The 18344-nt window shown below is 51.2% G+C and overlaps 1 protein-coding gene across 7 annotated transcripts in view; it reads right to left on the minus strand.

Annotated features, from left to right (window-relative positions):
• Positions 1 to 6935, minus strand: part of CTIF (cap binding complex dependent translation initiation factor) — a 296900-nt gene extending 289965 nt beyond the window's left edge. For 3 of the 7 annotated variants that reach the window (XR_004344270.1, XM_032595316.1, XM_030336196.1), the window contains exon 1: positions 6743 to 6934. The gene's annotated coding sequence lies outside the window, so the exon portion shown is untranslated. Of the gene's footprint in view, positions 1 to 5737; positions 6083 to 6742 lie in introns of those variants that run through there. The other 4 variants (XM_032595318.1, XM_032595317.1, XM_030336195.1 and 1 more) reach the window with 4 other exon arrangements.
• Between the last annotated feature and the right edge of the window lie 11409 nt (positions 6936 to 18344).

Genomic DNA, 18344 nt, shown 5'->3' on the forward strand with positions numbered 1-18344 from the left:
CTTGGGCTGCTCCCCTGCGCCCGGTGCGGTCAAGCCCGGCTCCACTGGCCTCACCTACCAGCCATTCAAATTCAACACGTCCGACAGCGAGCTCACGCGATCCTCCCCCTCACCCCAACCTCAGCAGACGTGCTGTGCTCCGGGCCACAAGTTCGCACCCGGGGAGAGGCTGTGAGGCCTCTGTCAGTGAGGCCAGAGAGCCGGGAGGGAGTCGCGGGGGACTTCTCCTTTATTCCTCAAAGCTAAGCAACCACTGCAGACTTTAGTCCCCAAATGTTGTAATGTATAACCTTCCCTCCAGCCCCCTACACGAGGCCCTGGCTCCAGGCCTTATCCCCTGCGACTTGATACTGGATGGAACCTGTCATTGCCTCACTGGCCCAGTGGCCTCCTGGCTCCAGATTGCATTCCCTTCTGAACCACAGCAGCACGCCTCCGTTCGGCCTCGGGCCCCGTCCACCACGCTCCTCCTGTAGTCTAGAAGCCAAGGTCCTGGGCCGGGCTCACGAAACTCCTGTCTGCCTCTCCACCTTTGAACTTGACCTTGCTGCTGCAATCCCTTCCTTTGCCCAGACAGCCTCAGACCTCCTCTCCAAAGCACACGCTGTTCCTTACCCCTTCTAGCTCCTCTCCAGGCTAATTTCTTTTCATCCATTCGCTTTTCGGTGCCTGTGTCGTCTCCCTTAGGAAGCCCTCCCTGATCTGAGGCTTGAACAGGCACCCCTTGACCGTGCTACTCAGAACTTTCTCAACCACTGTGCTCACCACACATATTTCTCCTTTACCATTTTTGAGCCATCGCCCCAACTGAAAACCTATTCTAGGTCCGCCACGACCTCAGAACCTACTCCCAATTCACCTCTTCCACAAAAATCATCTCAGCTGCCCCAGTCCACATGTTAGTGCCATGAAGACCGCCTCCCATACTTTATCCATCCCATCCCTGAGTAAGTTAGTCAGCACTTGGGGCTGACTCCATACTGGATATGAGCCGACAGTGGACATAAAAAGCTCTAGAAACCTGGAAGCACTCCACTCACAAAACTGTAATGATGATGTGACACGATGTGACATCCTAGCCCTAGGCGCTGGATTTGAAGTCTGAAGATCTGGGTTCAGATCCCTGTTCTACAACTTACAACTTCCCCGTGACTTGGCGTGTCACTAACCATGGAGGCTCAGAGGCCTCGTATGCAAAATGGGAATAACGCTAACAGCTCCGCGGGGCTAAGATAAAAGGCAGATGCTATCCCTGGTGGGAAATACTTTGCGAACTATAAACCCAAATCAAGTGCAGCGTCCACTGCCCAGCAACCCCCTATCCACCCCCACCGCCCCCACCAGGAGTTCCTGTCCGTACCTGAGTCAGGTGGGAGGTCAAATGAAATCTGTGAGTCCCCTTCCTAGAAAATGCTCATGTATGCCAGCTTTGCAAACACTTTCGGGACCTAAGACCCGGCCAAGGGAAGGGACTAAACTGAAGTGCACTGGAAAGCCCCCAGGCCTGCCACTTCTCACAAATATATGCCCTCATCCAGATTCCTGGATGCCGAAGATGAAAGATAGGGCAGGGAAGGGCAGTCTCAAAGGAAAGGAAGTTCAAGACTAAGAGAGGGCTTCCAGAGCCTTTCCCCAGAACCAGAGGAGATAGAGAAGATGTAGCATTCTCTCTGGCAAGTAAGAACCCCGCTTTTTTTCAGAAGGCACAGAAAAAGAAGATTGAACGAGGGTATCAAAATCTGGAATTTCTTGTCCAACTCTGCCAAGGGCTCCTGGTGACTTTGGGCACGTCATTTCACCTCGCTAGGTTTCAGGGCCTTCACACAGAGATCAGCTTATTAGGAAGGCCCGTCCCAGGGGCGCCTGGGTGGCGCAGTCGGTTGAGCATCCGACTTCAGCCAGGTCACGATCTCGCGGTCCGTGAGTTCGAGCCCCACGTCAGGCTCTGGCTGATGGCTCAGAGCCTGGAGCCTGTTTCCGATTCTGTGTCTCCCTCTCTCTCTGCCCCTCCCCCGTTCATGCTCTGTCTCTCTCTGTCCCAAAAAAAAATAAATAAACGTTGAAGGAAGGCCCGTCCCAGCTCTGGGTGCCTAGGATCCGAAGACCTATCTGTTTCCCCCCTGTTCTGAATCACAGCTTTGGCCTGGGTTTAATTCAGAAATTAGAGGCAGAGGTCATAGCCAGCATGGTGATAATTCAGGGAGAAGGCCCCCATCACAGCGCTGTTCTAAATTGTGTGCAGGATGAGGCAGGAGGGCAGGAGAGTAAGGCCTGAATGTGAACAACTGAGCTCAGGTGACCGTGAGTCGGCCGTGAGGCTGAGAGGTAGAGGATCCCCCCCAAAAGAGCATCGAAAGAAAGTCGCCACGTTTATCGGGTAAGCTATGCAGAAATGCCACCACATTTGGAAAATGCCCAAAAACTGCGATTTGCCCGTCTGTTTGAGCCTCCTGTTCTCTCTCTGGGCTCAGGATTCTCTCTCCATCCTGCCTACCACCTCCTGCTTCCTCCTGCATCATCTGAACTGCAAACAACAGAACCTTAAACAAGGGCAGTGAACCCCAAAACCGAGATGAAACTGGAGGATGGTGTCAGGGACCCCAGAAGCGAGGTGGGGAACGAACAGATACGAAGCAGACTCACGTTAAAACATCTACACAGACCTGCAAGACAGAAACTACTAAACCCAGGAAGGGCCTGAGTGAGACCTTGACCAAAGCCACAGCGCATCACTGAAGATAGCCTACCCCGGCCCATCACAGCCCGGCAGAGCTGGGGCAGGACCAGGGAGAAGAACTTGTCAGCTCCTCACTGCCCAGCAGAGTAATCTGTTGGTTGACTTTAGGGTCATTTCCCACTAGCTGCCTAACGTCCACCTCAGGACATACCTCCAGGCCCACCTGGGAGGTTACAAAAAGCCCGAAGTCCAGGGTAACAAGGGACAGAAAGCCCTTCTTCCTCTGTTGCTCCCTCCTGCTTTTGCTCTAGAATTGGAACTGGCATCAGGAGTCACTTCCAACCAACATATGTGAAGTTGACTAAGTCCCAGGGTGAGTGCTCTAAAGTATTTATGATTTGTTCTCTCCCGTAGGCTGTGAATCACTCGTTTTATTGCATTACAACTTAGCTGTTTCTACTATACTATCTTTGTGTGCCCCAGAGTACAGTATCTAGCCCAAGGTAGGTGCTCAATAAACATATGCTGGACTTAAAATCCTACATTTATCTCCACAGATAGAATATGTTTTTGGCAGGCAGGGACTGTATGTTCAACTTCCTTTGCATGCACTTGAAGATACAGAAACATGGAGGTGCTCAGTCTCTATTTGTGAATGAGTGGTTGATTAGTTGGCCAAACCTGGTAACTCTCCAGGCTGGTCTGAGAACCTTCCTGTACACGAACTCTTCAAAGTACCTACAGGCATGTGGGAGCTCTTTGCTCTTTTCAGGGCTTCCCTATCCCTGGGGATGCAGGGGGCAGGGAACAGTATCACCTGGGATGAACCCAGGCTTCTCAGGGATCTACACGTTAAACCAATGGTTTTGAAATCAGTACCTAAAGAATAAACGTTGGACTCAACAAGGACACGGGATCCATGAACTACACACCCAAACACACCCATACGAATACAGACACGCGTTGCATAACATGTATGCCGTATGTATTTATTATATGCAGGTGTGATTCTGGTATAATGGATGTATCAAAGCTGATAACCTTTCGCCATTAGCAAATTATCAGATGCGTAATAACCAGCAATGCAGACTTCTGTCTTTAATGACTATTCTCATGAGGTCTGGTGGCAAATAAAAAGTGTTTTGACAAAGAATAAATACCACTATAATTTACCCCCTTTCTGAGGCTCAGGACTTCCTGGGGGAGCCAAGACCTACTCTCAAAAAAACCTCAGATACCAAAAAAATGACCATTATTTAAATTAAAAGCCATAGGCTGCGAAGAGAAATTACAGGATCACAGAGAGGGGGGGAAAGTAGCCCTTCCGCACTGAGGGGCCCTGGGGGGGGGACTCACGGCACTTTTTGAGCCTCAGTGTGCTCACCTGTAAAATGGGTTACTACCCGCCTACATCACAGGACCCTGCTAAGAAATTGTGATGATTCAAGGGTAGGGGGAAACGCTCTGTAAAGTCAAACAAACACGCTATTTACAGCAATCTGTTAATCACCGATGACACCTTACCCCAGAATGCGCTACAAAATTACTGCCTACCAGCGTACATTATCTAGGACAGTCACTTGACACAGCAGAGGAGATGATCTGTGTGTAAATCGAATCCTGTTTCAAATACTCAAAGGGAGTTTCCTCAGGCAACCCGAGTGCGTCCTGTGGGGGGGACTGCACCGCTAACATTCGTTCGGTGCATTCTGTTCCTGTACAATTGGGTTTTCTTGAAAGCCTGGCAATTTCCTCGCGCTGGCTGAGCATGCTCGAAGCCGGGATTCCTGAGGTTTTCGGCTCAGACCCCGGGCCGGGCAGGAGGAACCGGGCCCGGACAGCCCGCGGCCCCTCCCCGTGCTCTGGGCGGCTCCTTCCTCTCTCCTCCAGCTTCGGCGGCGGCGCTCGTGCTGTGTCACTTTCGCCCTCCCGAGACTCCAGCCGCCGCGGGGCCCGCAGCTCCACCGGCTTCTTCCCAGTGCGCGCCCGCCCCTAGCCCAGGAGATAATCCCCCCGGCCTCAGGGACCCGGAAAGCGACGGCGGCGGAGGCGGGCGGGCAAGCAGGGCAGCCGGGTAGCAGCGCAGCAGGCAGCAGCGCCCGGCTGGGCCGGGGCCGGGGCCGGGCGGGCAGGGCAGCCTCCGGCCCCCACGGCCCTCCAGGACGAAAAACTGGAAGGGGGTGCGCAGAGCGCGCTCGTTCTGTCCGGGGCCCGCGAGGCAGAGGCGGGCGCGCGCGCACGCGCACCCACGGAGCGCCCCGGAGCAAGGGTCAACCCGAGCGTGTTGGGAGGGTCGGGGGCGGCGACACGCGCGCGCCCGCGGCCCCTCCCAGCCCTGCACCCCACCGGCCGAGCAGGCTGCCAGCCCGGCGGGTCAGGGGGCGTCGGGGACGCGGAGGGACGCAAGGCTTGTCTCCCGCGCCACCGCGCGCCCGGAACTCCCTCGCCAACCCCGCACACACGCAACTGCAGTGGCTCCCGGTTCGTACAGCCGCAGGACCCCCTGTCCAAGTAACACGGCGCGCGCGTGCGCGGACACACACGACCAGGAGCCCAACTGGGACCACGAGGGGGCTGGCGGGACGATTCACCGGGTAGTCGGGCCCACGCGTGTCCCCACTACACCGCGGTCTGCCCCCCCCCACGCCCCGCCCCCCCATACATGCCAGAGCGGTGTGTACACACACAAACAGCTGGGCGGGGGAGGCGACGCCTCGCTCCTCCGGTAGGGACACACAGGCCCGCCGCCAGCCATCCCTCCCCTTTACACGCCGCACCCCCTCCCGGCTCACACCTGCCCCCCCAGCCTCAACCCCCGAAAACTCTACGAAACCCAAGAGCCAACGCCGACCCCCAATTGTCTTTTAACGTCAGTGGAACGACATAACCCAAGTCACAAACCCGCCGTCCCCGGGCCGCCTCCTCCAGATGCACCTAGGCTGGGGCCCCGCGGCCCTTAGGGTGGGGGGGGGCGGAGGGCAGACCTCGGTCGCCGCAGACCGAACCGCCGCCCCCTGTCCTCCCTGCCCCCACGACCCGCGACGCGTCCAGGACAGTCACCTGCTCCTCGTCCTGAAGAGCCCGAGCCGAAGCCCACGCCGCGGGCCGTTCGGGTCACTCGCCACCGCGAGCTGGCTTTCAGAGCCTGTCAACTTAACCCCCGCTCCGCCTGAAGGATCTATTCCCCAGGCCCATCACACCGTGGCGACAGGAATAATAACAAAAAGCCAACAGAATCACCACCGTAGGGAATGTCCAAAGCTGCAACCGCAATGGCTCCACCGATTCGGGTTCCTCATCTGCTCCCATCCCCCGCGCCCCCGCGGCCCGCGGGCTCACCGGGGACGGAGGGAGGGTGCCGCCTGTCTAGACGACAGACATCCCCGCGCTCGCGGTGACGGGCGCGCACACACCCTCGCACGGCCGCTGCACAGACACAATCAGTCACCGCGGGAGGGAGGGGCTGCGTGGAGACACTCTCTCGGGTCCCTCCGGCAGTCGGCCAGCGCAGCAGCCTCCGGCCGGGAGTCGCCACGCAGGGCCCGCGCTCCCTACCTCGCCGGAGCGCGGTCAGAACAGCTGCAAGTTTGGCTGGTACTAAAGCAACTGCTTGATGCAGCAAATGCGGGCTTCAAAACAAAAGGGAGAGCAATCACGCTCGCTTTCTTCCTCCCCCCGGCTCGGAACCCGGCACATGACAGCGGCTACACCGCGCGGCTCGAGCGCCAGCCGGGCTCCAGCCATGCGCCCCCGAGAGCCCCCTCCTCCCGGGAGCCCCAGGGCTACGACTCCCCACTCGGGCCGGGAGCCCTGAGGGGAAGGGGCGAACCTGGGGAGGGGGCGAGACCGTGGAGTGCGGTCCGCGACAGAGAAGGGGTCTGAGCATGGGCGCAGACGCCCGGCGGCCGGGGCGCAGGGAGGGGGAAGGGGGTTAATTGTTTGGGGCGGTTTTCCTCCGGATTATCTATCAGCACGCGCACGTCACGCAGCCCTCCTGGCGGGTCCCCGAATCGATCCGCAGGCTGTACTGACTAAAAGAGGGGGGGCGGGCGGGGGGGTGGTCACCTCGGGGTTCCTCCGGCCGCCGCTCCGAGCCCGTGTCGGGGGTGGGGGAAGGGGACAGGGAAGGGGAAGGAGGGAGGAGGCTCGAGAGAGCCTACTCCTGCCTCGAGTTCCGCGCGTCCCGGCAGCGGAGGGGATCCGGCGCCCCAGCGCACAAACCCAACCGAGAGGGGAGGGAGGGAGGGAAGGGAAAGAGGGAGGGAGGGGCGGGTGGGGGGGAGGGAGTAGAGGAAGGAAAAAAAAAAAAAAAAAACGATCCCTGCTCTGACACAGGGAAAGAGAATGTAGGAGAGTGACGTCCCGGCCCCTCCCTCCCCTCCGGCCACGTGCAAAGACTTGAAAGGAAAGAGGGCGGCGGGAGGCCTGCTGGGTAATGTAGTTCGCCTTTCTTTCCCGGGATGGCGGGCCCTGGAGAGCGGGGCGCCGCCGGGACCCCGGGGATGCCGCCGAGACAGCCGAGACAGTCCAGCCTGGCTTCGCCGAAACCCGCCGGCCAACGCTCTCACCCCGCGACGGCGGCGCGGCCCTGAGTGGGGGACCTCTGTTGTTGGGGGAACGGGGGGCTTAGGCGCGGTCCCAGCTTACAGGGAGACGTTTGGTTTCGGGGGCAGGAAACGCTTTAAAGAAGAGGACTTCCGCACTAAAAGTGCAAAGTCTGTCCTAATGGCAGATAAAAGGAAGCTTTGTGTATACATGGGCGGTCCAAGCGGCGTTATTAATGCTGCGTTCAGTGCTAACGTCTGTTATGAGATGCATATGTTATAATAACATTTGAACATCTCTGTGGCAGGGGCGGGATGTTGTAATTAGATATGCACTTTGCAACCGAGTAATTTTCCATTGGCCGTGCTAAGGGTTGCGATGGGGAACCTGGTGGCTGGGGGAATTCAGTGCAGTGGGTAATTCAGTAATCACTTAACCAAATCACCAGTGCTTTCTAAGAACCTACTATGTGCCAGGCACCGAGATTGGGACAGAGAGGCCTTCATGAGAAATACACGATGCTGTACACTCCTCCAGGCAAGGAGCTTATAAACTCATCTGTGGAACTGTGACACAGTATAATGCAGTGGAAATCCATTTATTAATTCATATAACATTTGGTGAGCACTTTCCACAGATGGGACATGTCTGGGAATGCCAAGGCAAGTAAGACCCTTAGTCCCTGCCCTCAAGGAGCTCAAAGTCTAGTGTAAGGACCACAGTCAATGAAAGTATAGGGAATAAGACGATACTCAGCATAGGGATGAGCATAAAGTGCTAGGGAACCCTCAGCAGGAGCCCACAACCAGGATCAAGGGTGGATGGGGGGTAGGAGAAGACTTCCTGGAGGTTTTAAACAAAGGCAGAGGCAGGGGTAGGCATCTGAGAAAAGCTACACGGGTACAAAGGTCCCAGATGAGAGAGAAAAAAGCAAATTCTGAAAGTCCCAGCAGTTTGGCAAGGCAGAGAGGACAGATTGATGGGAGGAGGAGGGGGCCGGAAGGCGGGTAAGTCTAGAGGGCAGAAGGAGCCTGGGATGGCTTCTCACTGGAGGTGAGGCTTGAAGCAGGCCTTGAAAGGATGAGTGAGATTTCGTTTTGAGTAGAGAGCATGTCTTCCGAGCTTCAGGCTCAGCATGAGTCAAGCTATGGAAGGAAAGCAAAGCACATCCACAGTGAGGCCCTGCAGAGCGGCTCATCTGATCCTGTACCAAGGGTATGGGGGCGTGTCCTCCTCTCCTTCTAGGAGAAGACAGCAGGTGCACAGCCGCAGTCTGGTTAGCATCTGGGCACCAGTCCAGTACCCCCCTACCAAAGGAACATGTTTAGGCACACCTGACTCTTCCCCTTGGTTTGTCCCTCTTGGCATCTACGCCTCAATTGGTTCAAGCAGTGTGTTATTTTTATGCTTCAGCATCCGACTGATTTCCTAGGTTTACAAAACATGAAATAGTACAGGAGTCTACCCACTCAGCACTTTCCCATTTGCCTACCTTTTGTTGTCAATGCTGCTTTGCTCCTTGCGTGATATGCATGCCACCTGCAAGAAACAAGAATGGAATGGTCGGGTCTTGGCCTTGCCTTTGCTTTAAATCACACCCCCAGAGGTGAGAACAGGATCCAACCCCGGAGGTGAGGAGAGGCCGAGCAATGGTGCAGAACGCAAAACATCCGAGGAGAGTACACGCCTCCGTTTGCCTGGGTGTGCCTGGCCCCAGTAGGGCCAGTCTAGGACAACACAGACTCAAGAGTCAACTTGGCCCCTGGGTTTGAATTGCAGGCATGGCACTTCCTGGATCTGTGACCTTGGACAGCTTCCCTAGCCTCCAAATGGTGACCTTGGACAGTTGATTCAGCAACCATTCTTGGCCTTCGGAGAACCAATGGTGATCATGTGTTTTAAGTTGAGGCTGCCATCTTAGCGAGTGCTCTGTGACAGCTGATTCCTTTCCTCATCCCAGGTGCTTTCTGCACCGGTAGAAGGATCCCTGAATTTTTCTTTCTGTGGAGTGAGGCCAGCAGAGCTGGTGCTGCAGGAAAGATTCGGGGGGGGGGGGGGGGGGTGACTCATCCTCATATGTGAATAAGTTAGTTTGTCTTCAGGAACCTTCCCCCTGGGTTCTAGTCCTCACCCCCCACTGGCCCAGCTCTCTTAACCCTCACCCACCCCCCACCCTGCTGCCCAAGGACCCCTGTAATGTGTCACCCCACCCAAGGTGCCTTCTGTGGGCAGCGTGCTGGGCTCCCCGCACCGCTTCTCCCCTGCCTATCCACGCTTGCCCCCTGTTTCCCCGGGTCCCCTGAGCCTGGGTCTCTGTTTACCTCCAGTCTGATTAACATTCCTTCATGTAGGATAGATAGCCTTTTATTTGCTCCTGCAGCAGCTACGGGTTTGTCTTCTTATGGAGAGCTCTCTGAAAGGGCCTCTGATGATGGAGATTCCGGGCCCGAATGGGGGTCTCTGCGAGGAAGATACTGTGGGACCCTCAGGCCCACGTTTCCCAGAATGGGAGGCCTAGGGCTTACGTGGTCCTCACCCGGCGTCCTTCCTTCTCTGCTCTGTAGCTGATCCTATGCCCAGCCTGCAGGCTTAGGTCAGAGCTGCTGCTGGGGGCAGAGTTCACGAATGGGCGCTGGAATGGGTTTTATTGCAGCAGATCTGAGTTGCCAAGAAGTTGCCTTTGTTTGACTTGTCACCACATAGCCTACACCTTACGAGTCAGAATGATACTGTTTTAAGCAGTTGCCTTTCCTAATTCACATATGCTTAAGGTGCTAGCAAAAAGCAATAGCCTCCTTTCTTCTCATTCCTACTCCTTGCCTACCCGCCTTTCCTCTATCGGTCAATACATTGACTGGAAGACCCAGTGGGTGCCCACCAGAGTGCAGGGTGGGGGCGAGAGGTTACCTGCCTTCAGAAGCTGAGGAGCCCAGCCTGGCACCCACGTGATATCGGGGAAAATGACAACGTGCTACGCTGCACGAGGGTGATTTTAAGTGAGCAAGGCTTCCGTGGGCTGGCATGGTCAGAGGAGGCGTCCGGGAGGAAAGCGGGCCTGGCAGGGAGGAGGTCAGCAGTGGCCCAAATCCCTGTTGCGGAGCATCGGCCTGGGAGATGCTGCAGAAGATATGTCTTTAGGTGGAAACTAGACTAGGTTCATCATGTGTCAGGGTGACGGCCACTGGCCCCGCAGAAGGAAGGAAGTTACCCGCCTAGTGCCTGTGCTCTGTTACTGTGGTGTTGGCCTGCTGAGATAATGACTTGATGGAACCAGGTTATGTTTCACCCACGCCTCTCACCTCAGCTTCCACGACACAACCCCAAGGACCAACGTCTGAAAGGCAGATGGAAAGTGATCCTCCCTAGGGCTGGAGTTAGCGGTGGGAGAGTATCAGTAGGGGAACAACTGAGCTCATAAAAGCAGAATGCTAAATAAGAACTAAAATCGAGGGTTACTTATGGGGAGGCATGCCATGTGTAAGGCATGGCAAGCAGCACAGTGTGACCCTATCCGGCTGGGTGACGTTCCTCTCCCTGAGCCTACCTGCCACCCCTGTAACATTGGGAAGGCTGGACTCACCATCTCCCAGGTTATTCCACACCTGAAAGTGATATCTTCAAGAAGTTTGCAGGTCCAGCTTGTAAAAGCAGCTGTAAAGTAAAAAACGATGCATTTCCAGCTGTTTAATTCAGCAGGACAGGAGGCGTTTGTCGCATCCATACACAAAGCCCTGAACCCCGTGAGGGAGCGTAAGACAAGTAGATCTTGTTTTACAAGATTCAGGGACAGTACAGAAGCCCAAGAGTAGTCCGCATTCCTCAAGCCCCTCAGGGTTCAAGGTCAGACCTCACAGGCATGAGTTCCTTACCCACATGGTGGCCTCGTGCATGATGACGACCTGGGCAGAGATACACCCCTGCATCTCTGCAAGAAATAAGTTTCATTGTCAGGCTACCCTCTGGAAAAACCATGCCATACTTACCCTGGGAGGGTCAGCCAGGCTTCTTGGATCAAAGGGACACACTGGGTCCAAGGGACCGCAGGCCTGGATTTAAGTGGCCCAGGCTCCAGGGGATGAACTGAGACAATCAGATTCCGTCTTGCAAGAGTCTGCAGGAAGAGGCTGAGAGACCTTTGTTCATTGGGTTCCCCTTCTTTTCCCACGTATAGCCTTGGTGGGGTCAGGTGCAAAATGAGTAAGCAGGGGTTGGTGGAGCGGGGAAGAGAGAGACAGATGTCTAGCATTACCTCAGTTCCTGGTTTTCTGATTCACAGTCTATTATACCTCTGTCAGATTCCTGATGCCTCTGTATCCTTCTAGTAATTCCCTTTCATTTGTGCTAGGTTGAGTGGGTTTCTGATCTTCTTAATCCAAAGACCCACATCTAGAACAGTCCGAGAGCGCGGATCTGAGTTTTGGCCAATGTGATCCCTGTCACTCATTGGGAATGCCCCTCCTGAAGATGCCCTTCCCTTTTCTAGCCTAGATGTCTCCCTCTTCAACTACTTTATAATTCCAGTCTCCTAAATCTATTCTGAAATGTCTGAAGATAGTTCGGCCCTGACCTTCCATGGTCCCTGACTCCCCCTTTTCAAGCGATAGCCAATGTATTCATGGAGTAATTACTATTGGCCAGGCAACAAGAAGCATTTTACCTCATTTCTTCGACAAGGCGACTTTTACAGTGGAAGGAACGGAGAACGAGTGACATAATTTGCGGGGGGTGTGGGGGGGGGCATACAGCCAGCAGGTGGATGGTCCAGGCAGGGCTGTGGACCTCAGAGCCAAGGAGATTAGTCACAGCCCCTCATCCGGAACACCTGGATCCACCTTCTCTAAGTTTCCAGCGAACACCTCTTCTCCAGTTGTAGGAAACGTCATCCTTCCTCACCGCTGCATTTATAATGAGTGGTATTTTTTCTTTTAAACTGACTTGGACATGTGTGTGCATTTGTTCGTGTACATCTGATGCCCCAAATGATTCTATGCCATAGAAGAATGGTCTCTGTTCATACACCTCCTCAGTCAAAAGATATTTTTTCGTCTGTAATATATGTTTGTCAGTTATCTAGCTAACTATTATATTTACTAAAATAGACTCTTGAAGGGGCGCCTGGGTGGCGCAGTCGGTTAAGCGTCCGACTTCAGCCAGGTCACGATCTCGCGGTCCGTGAGTTCGAGCCCCGCATCAGGCTCTGGGCTGATGGCTCAGAGCCTGGAGCCTGTTTCCGATTCTGTGTCTCCCTCTCTTTTCTGCCCCTCCCCCGTTCATGCTCTGTCTCTCTCTGTCCCAAAAATAAATAAACGTTGAAAAAAAAAATAAAATAAAATAGACTCTTGAAATTTAAATAAGTAATTTAACATAAAATTAAAGTGTTTGTTTGTTTGTTTGTTTATTTATTGAGAGAGAGAGAGAGAGAGAAAATCCCAAGCAGGTTCTGTGCCGTCAGCATGGAACCTGATGCAGGGCTCGATTCCACGAACCTCAAGATCATGACCCGAGCCAAAACCAAGAGTTGGATGCTTAACTGACTGAGCCACCCAGGCGCCCCTTAAGTTTTTAATTTTAATTCCAGTATAGTTAACATGCAGTGTTATATTAGTTTCAGGTGTTCAATATAGTGATTCAACAATTGTACACGTTACTCAGTGTAATGTATAAGTGGGCTCTTAATCCCCCCCACCCACTTCCCCATAAAGATGAAATAGATATTTTAAGTAATAAATTTTTTATGAGTTAATGGTTCAAAAGTCTTTTTGCTCTTAGGGAAGATTATATATTTTTTGCCTATATTTAATATAAAAGTCAATATCAATAAATTTCACAATACTTTCTTCTGACACCCCAGTGGCTCATTTCGGGACACATATCGTATCTTGGATTTTAAATGTTTGTCACGTTTCCCAATTTGTTAGTAATAAAATGATTGCAGCAAACAATGAAGATACAGCCAGTTAAATCTGAATTCCTTCCTTGACTTATTTATTACCCCAGTAGTTTTTATATTTCGTCTTTTAAACAGTTGATTTGCTATGTATAATTATAATAGTTGAGACAGCACTGCTTATGCATGTTCACATCCAGCTTTAGCCACTTAATAACATTTAAAACACACATTTTCTGTGTTATTAAAAAGTCTTTATAGGCACCGCTTGAAAAATAACTTAAATGGCCTTTTTTTTTTAACCCAAGTGTTTATTTAGTGCCTATAAAGTGTTTCCTCTAAGTTAGGGATCGTGGATGGCAAGCACAGACAATAATGTGCATTAAACTAGGCTTACGGGATCCCACAGTCTAGTTCAGAAGGAAAGACACACTTTAGACAGAAATGGTAGTATAATTTTAAAACTTGAGACACGCCAGGTATACGATACAGATGGAATGATCGTTCATGGAAAGGGATGTCTTCACAGCCAGAGTGTCAGGGGAGGTTTCCCAGCTGTGGGACCTGAGTCTGCCTTTGAGGCCTGAGTGTGATTTGCATGAGAAGCGTGTGGGAAGGGCAGACAGCATAGGGTTCATACATGGAAATGAGCAAGAGGAGGGCAGAAGTGAGCAAAGGGAAGGAGGAGGGAGAAGGTCCAGGAGGTTAGTAATGTGGAGCTGCTTTGAGCCTGGACCCGGGAGGCAGACAGACCAGAGTGGGAATGTTGCTGCCACCTTTTATAGTCAGGTGACAGCCTTGGACAACTCCAGGGCTCTGAACTTCTGTGTCCTCTACAAAATGGGGAAATAGGGGCGCCTGGGTGGCTCAATCAGTTAAGCGTCCGACTTCAGCTCAAGTCATGATCTCACCGTTTGTGAGTTCCAGCCCTGCGTCAGGCTCTGTGCTGACCGCTCGGAACCTGGAGCCTGCTTTGGATTCTGTATCTCCCTCTCTCTCTGCCCCTCCTCCATTGTGCGCATGCTCTCCCTCTCCCCCCCCCCCTCTCTCTCTCTCTCAAAAACAAGTAAACAGTTTTAAAAAATTTACAAAACGGGGAAATAATAGTGCCTACCTTGGTACCTTGTTATGAGGATTAAGTGAGATCATGTATACAAAGCACTTTGCACATCGTAAGGGCTCAATGAAATATAGGTTTTATTTTTTGCTTATTATTGGTGTTTTTGTTGTTATACTGGGATAGGCTGTGTGGGATGTGGGATGAAAATGGGATCAATTTGGACTTTGTTCTATGACCCTCAGGAGTGCAGTTAGATTTTGGGTTTTTTAATGTTTATTTATTTTTGAGAAAGAGAGAGAGACAGAGTGCAAGTGGGGGAGGGGCAGAGAGAGAGGGAGACACAGAATCCGAAGCAGGCTCCAGGCTCTGAGCTGTCAGCACAGAGCCGGATGGGGTGGGGGGTGGGGGTCGGAACTCAGGAACCGGTGAGATCATGACTTGAGCCAAAGTCGGACGCTTAATCGACTGAGCTACCCAGGCATCCCATGTCAGATTTTGTTTTTAAGTGGAGGGTGCCCCAGACCCTGGGTTTCCTTCTGGCTTGAGCCACGAACCCAGTAATCCTCACTTCACTGTCGGTAGAGCCGGGGAATAAGGAGTAGTCTTCTGAATGCCCTAGAAGCAGACATTCTGTTCCTCTCTCACCCATGTGGAGACACAAGTGCCCACGCCCCACCTCTTTTTCTGTTTTGAAAAAATTGATGATCAAATTTGTTTATACTCCACTCTTTCCAGAAAGGATTTGAGACAGCTTTTTAAATTCTAAAATATACCTAATACACGAAAATAGGAGTTTACACAAAAGACACTTTATGAGATGATTATCCCTCTTACAAAAGGAGTAACCATAGTTTCTTTAAATAGAGCTCATCTGGTGCATCCGACATCAGATCTCATTGACAAATTGTGCTTTGCCAGCAACTTTTCTGGAATGCATCTATGGTTATTAGTGTGGTTCGCAGCGTTATTGGCTATGACCACCTTCCCAGGCGTTGGCTGATTTTGATCAAGTTCGATACTTGAATAAAGAGCGTAAGACACCCTTCAATTTATTTTGTTCCATCTTAAGCCCAAATAGGGACTCTGCCGAAGTTTTAAAAGAACTTCTGTAAAATCTAAAATGGACAGAGCTAAGCAATGGAATTGAATCTGGTCTAGAGATCACTGGACTGCCAGTTCATCAGGGAAGCCTGCTTGGAGGAGGTAGCAGAGGAAGCTTTCAGAAAAACAGGGAAAGGTGCCATTTGGCTGACGTTGAATTGGAGGCCATCCCAGGGGAAGGGAGCTACATGGGGAAATGTTGGGGATGCCCTTCTCCCTGCAGGGTTGGCCAGTCTGGAACCTCAGATGGGCCACAGATGAAAGAGGAGCAGACTGGGGACAGTTGGCCTGTCCCCCATCCTGGAAAACAATTTTGGTCTGACACAGAGATAAGAGGTGAAATGTTCCTTTTCTGCAATACTTTATTTCAGGCCTTATCAAACATACCCTTTCAGCGGGCATGTTGCCATGGCAACCTTGTAGTCACTGGAGGGCATCTGTAATTGGTAGAAAATGGCATTAATTTAGTGAGGTTTTTTTTTTTTTTTTTTTTTCCTGGGAGGAGTTTTAGTTTTAGGCTACTTAAAGTACTCAGATGTAATATTTTTGCCTGAGCAGACTAATAATCACCTTGTAATTTAATTACTCAGCCAGCACTAGTGAACCCTTCTTTGGCTCTCGATTGAGTTGTAATTTTTGAATCCCAGCCTCTTGGGCAGGGCCTAGCTCTGGAAGCTATAGTTACCCAGATACAGGTCTTAACCTATGCTGTGCTTCATGAAGCCACTGGGCCGTGGAATTAGCTTCAAGGATGCTTGCAAAATGCAAGCAGGTCAGCTATGGCAGGCGTTCATTTCCCCGAAAGAACATTCCAGGTTGTCCTCGTGGTCCGCTTCTCCATTCCCTACTTTCTCCTTCCATCCGATATATCCCCGTTTCCTAGCTATAGAAAACCCCCAAGTATGGAATTACAGGGGTTTTCTCCTCCACTTTTTAAATTAAAAAAAAAAATTGTTTTAATGTTTATTTATTTTTGAGAGAGAGAGACAGAGAATGAGCAGGGGAGGGGCAGAGAGAGGGAGACAGAAAATCCGAAGCAGGGTCCAGGCTCTGAGCTGTTAGCATAGCATCTGATGCAGGATTCGAGCCCACGAACAGCACGATCATGACCTGGGTTGAAGTCGGACGCTCAACCAGCTGAGCCACCCAGGCACCCCCATTTTTTTTAGCTTTTAAAAATGATAGTAAAATACATACAACATAAAATGTACCATCTTAACTGTTTTTATATGTAAAAGTCAGTGACGCTAAGTACATTCACGTTGTTGCGTGGCCACTATCCATCCTCAGAACTCTTCATTTTGCCAAATGGAAACTCTATACCCATGAAATAAGAACTCCTCATCCCTTCCCCCCCCCCCCCAACCTCTGGTAATCACCATTCCGCTATCTCCATGAATTTAACTACTCCATAGGACTCACATAAGTGGAAACCTACAGTGTTCGTCCTTCTACGACTGGCTTATTTCACTTGACGTGACGTTCATTCATTCAAGGTTCATTCATGTTGCAACCTATGCAGAATTTTCTTCCTTTTTAAAGGTGAATAATATTCCATTGTGTGTATATACTACATTTTGCTTATCCATTCATACAGTGATGGACAGTTGGATTGCTTCCACCTTTTGGCTCTTGTGAATAGCTCTGTGATGAGCACGGATGTACAAATAATCTCTTTGAGTCCTTGCTTTCAATTCATTGGGGCATACACCCAGAAGTGGGATTGCTGGATCCTATGGTGATTCTATTTTTAGTTTTTTGAGGACCGACCATACCATTTTTTATGGTCGCTGCACCATTTGACTTTCCCACCAACAATGAGTAAGGATTCCAATTTCTCCACATTCTTGCCAACATTTATTAAAAAACATTTGCCGTTTGGGGTACCTGTGTGGCTCAGTCAGTTAAGCATCTGATTTTGGCTCAGGTCATGATCTCATGGTTTGTGAGTTCAATCCCTGGGATGAACTCTGGGAGTTCAAGCCCTGGGATGGGCTTGCATCAGATCTTCTGCCCCCCACTCTCTCTGCCCACCCTTTCTCTGACTCCCCTCTCTGACTCACCCTGACTCTCGCATGCTTTCTCTAAAAACTGAATAAACGTTAAAAAAATTTTTTTTAACGTTTGCTGTTTTTTTTCTCTTTGATAGTGGCCATCCTAATGGGTGTGAGGTGATCATAGTTATCTTTGAAGGAGAGGGCCTATCTAATCCCACCATTTAACAACACTTCTACTAACAGCAATTATAATAGCTGACAGTGACTGAACACACTGTATGTGGTCAGTACTCATATTTGGTATTAGGGCTCTCCAGAGAAAGAGAACCGATTGTGTGTGTGTGCGTGCGTGCGTGTGTGTGTGTTTGTGTGTATACACACATATATATACACATACATATGGACACACATATAAATACATACACAGAGAGAATATACATAGGTAAAGACACATACGTATATGTACATATATGTACTATATATATATGATATACACATACACATACAGTGGGAGAGAGACAAAGAGATTTATTATAGGAATTGGCTCACACAATTATAGAGACTGAGAAGTCCCAGGATCTGTCCTCTACAAGCTGGAGACCCAGGAAACCCAGTGGTATAATTCAGTCCAAGTCTGAAGGCCCGAGAGGCAGGAACACTGATGTTCAAGGGCAGGGAAAGATGGATGTCCAAGCTCAAGCAGAGACAGAACTCTCCTTTCCTCTGCCTTTTTATTCTCTTCAAGCCCTTAGAAGATTGGATCATGCCCTCCCACATTGGTGAGGATCACTTTCTACTCAGTCTACTAAATCAAATGCTACTATTTTCTGGGGACATCCTTACAGGCACACCTGGAAGTAATGTTTCACCAGCTCTCTGAGCGTCCCTTAGCCAAGTGGAGTCGACACATGAAATTAACCATCGCAGCAGTCTATGTTACTTACCTCATTTGATTCTTAACCTAGCTCTATCATTCCCATTTTACAGACAAAGAAACTGAGACCCAGAGAGGTTCTATAATTGATGATTTGCCCAAGGCCATATAAGCAAGTCATTATTATATACCACTGAAGGTGG

Source organism: Lynx canadensis, chromosome D3, assembly GCF_007474595.2.
Source record: "Lynx canadensis isolate LIC74 chromosome D3, mLynCan4.pri.v2, whole genome shotgun sequence".
Taxonomy (NCBI): domain Eukaryota; kingdom Metazoa; phylum Chordata; class Mammalia; order Carnivora; family Felidae; genus Lynx; species Lynx canadensis.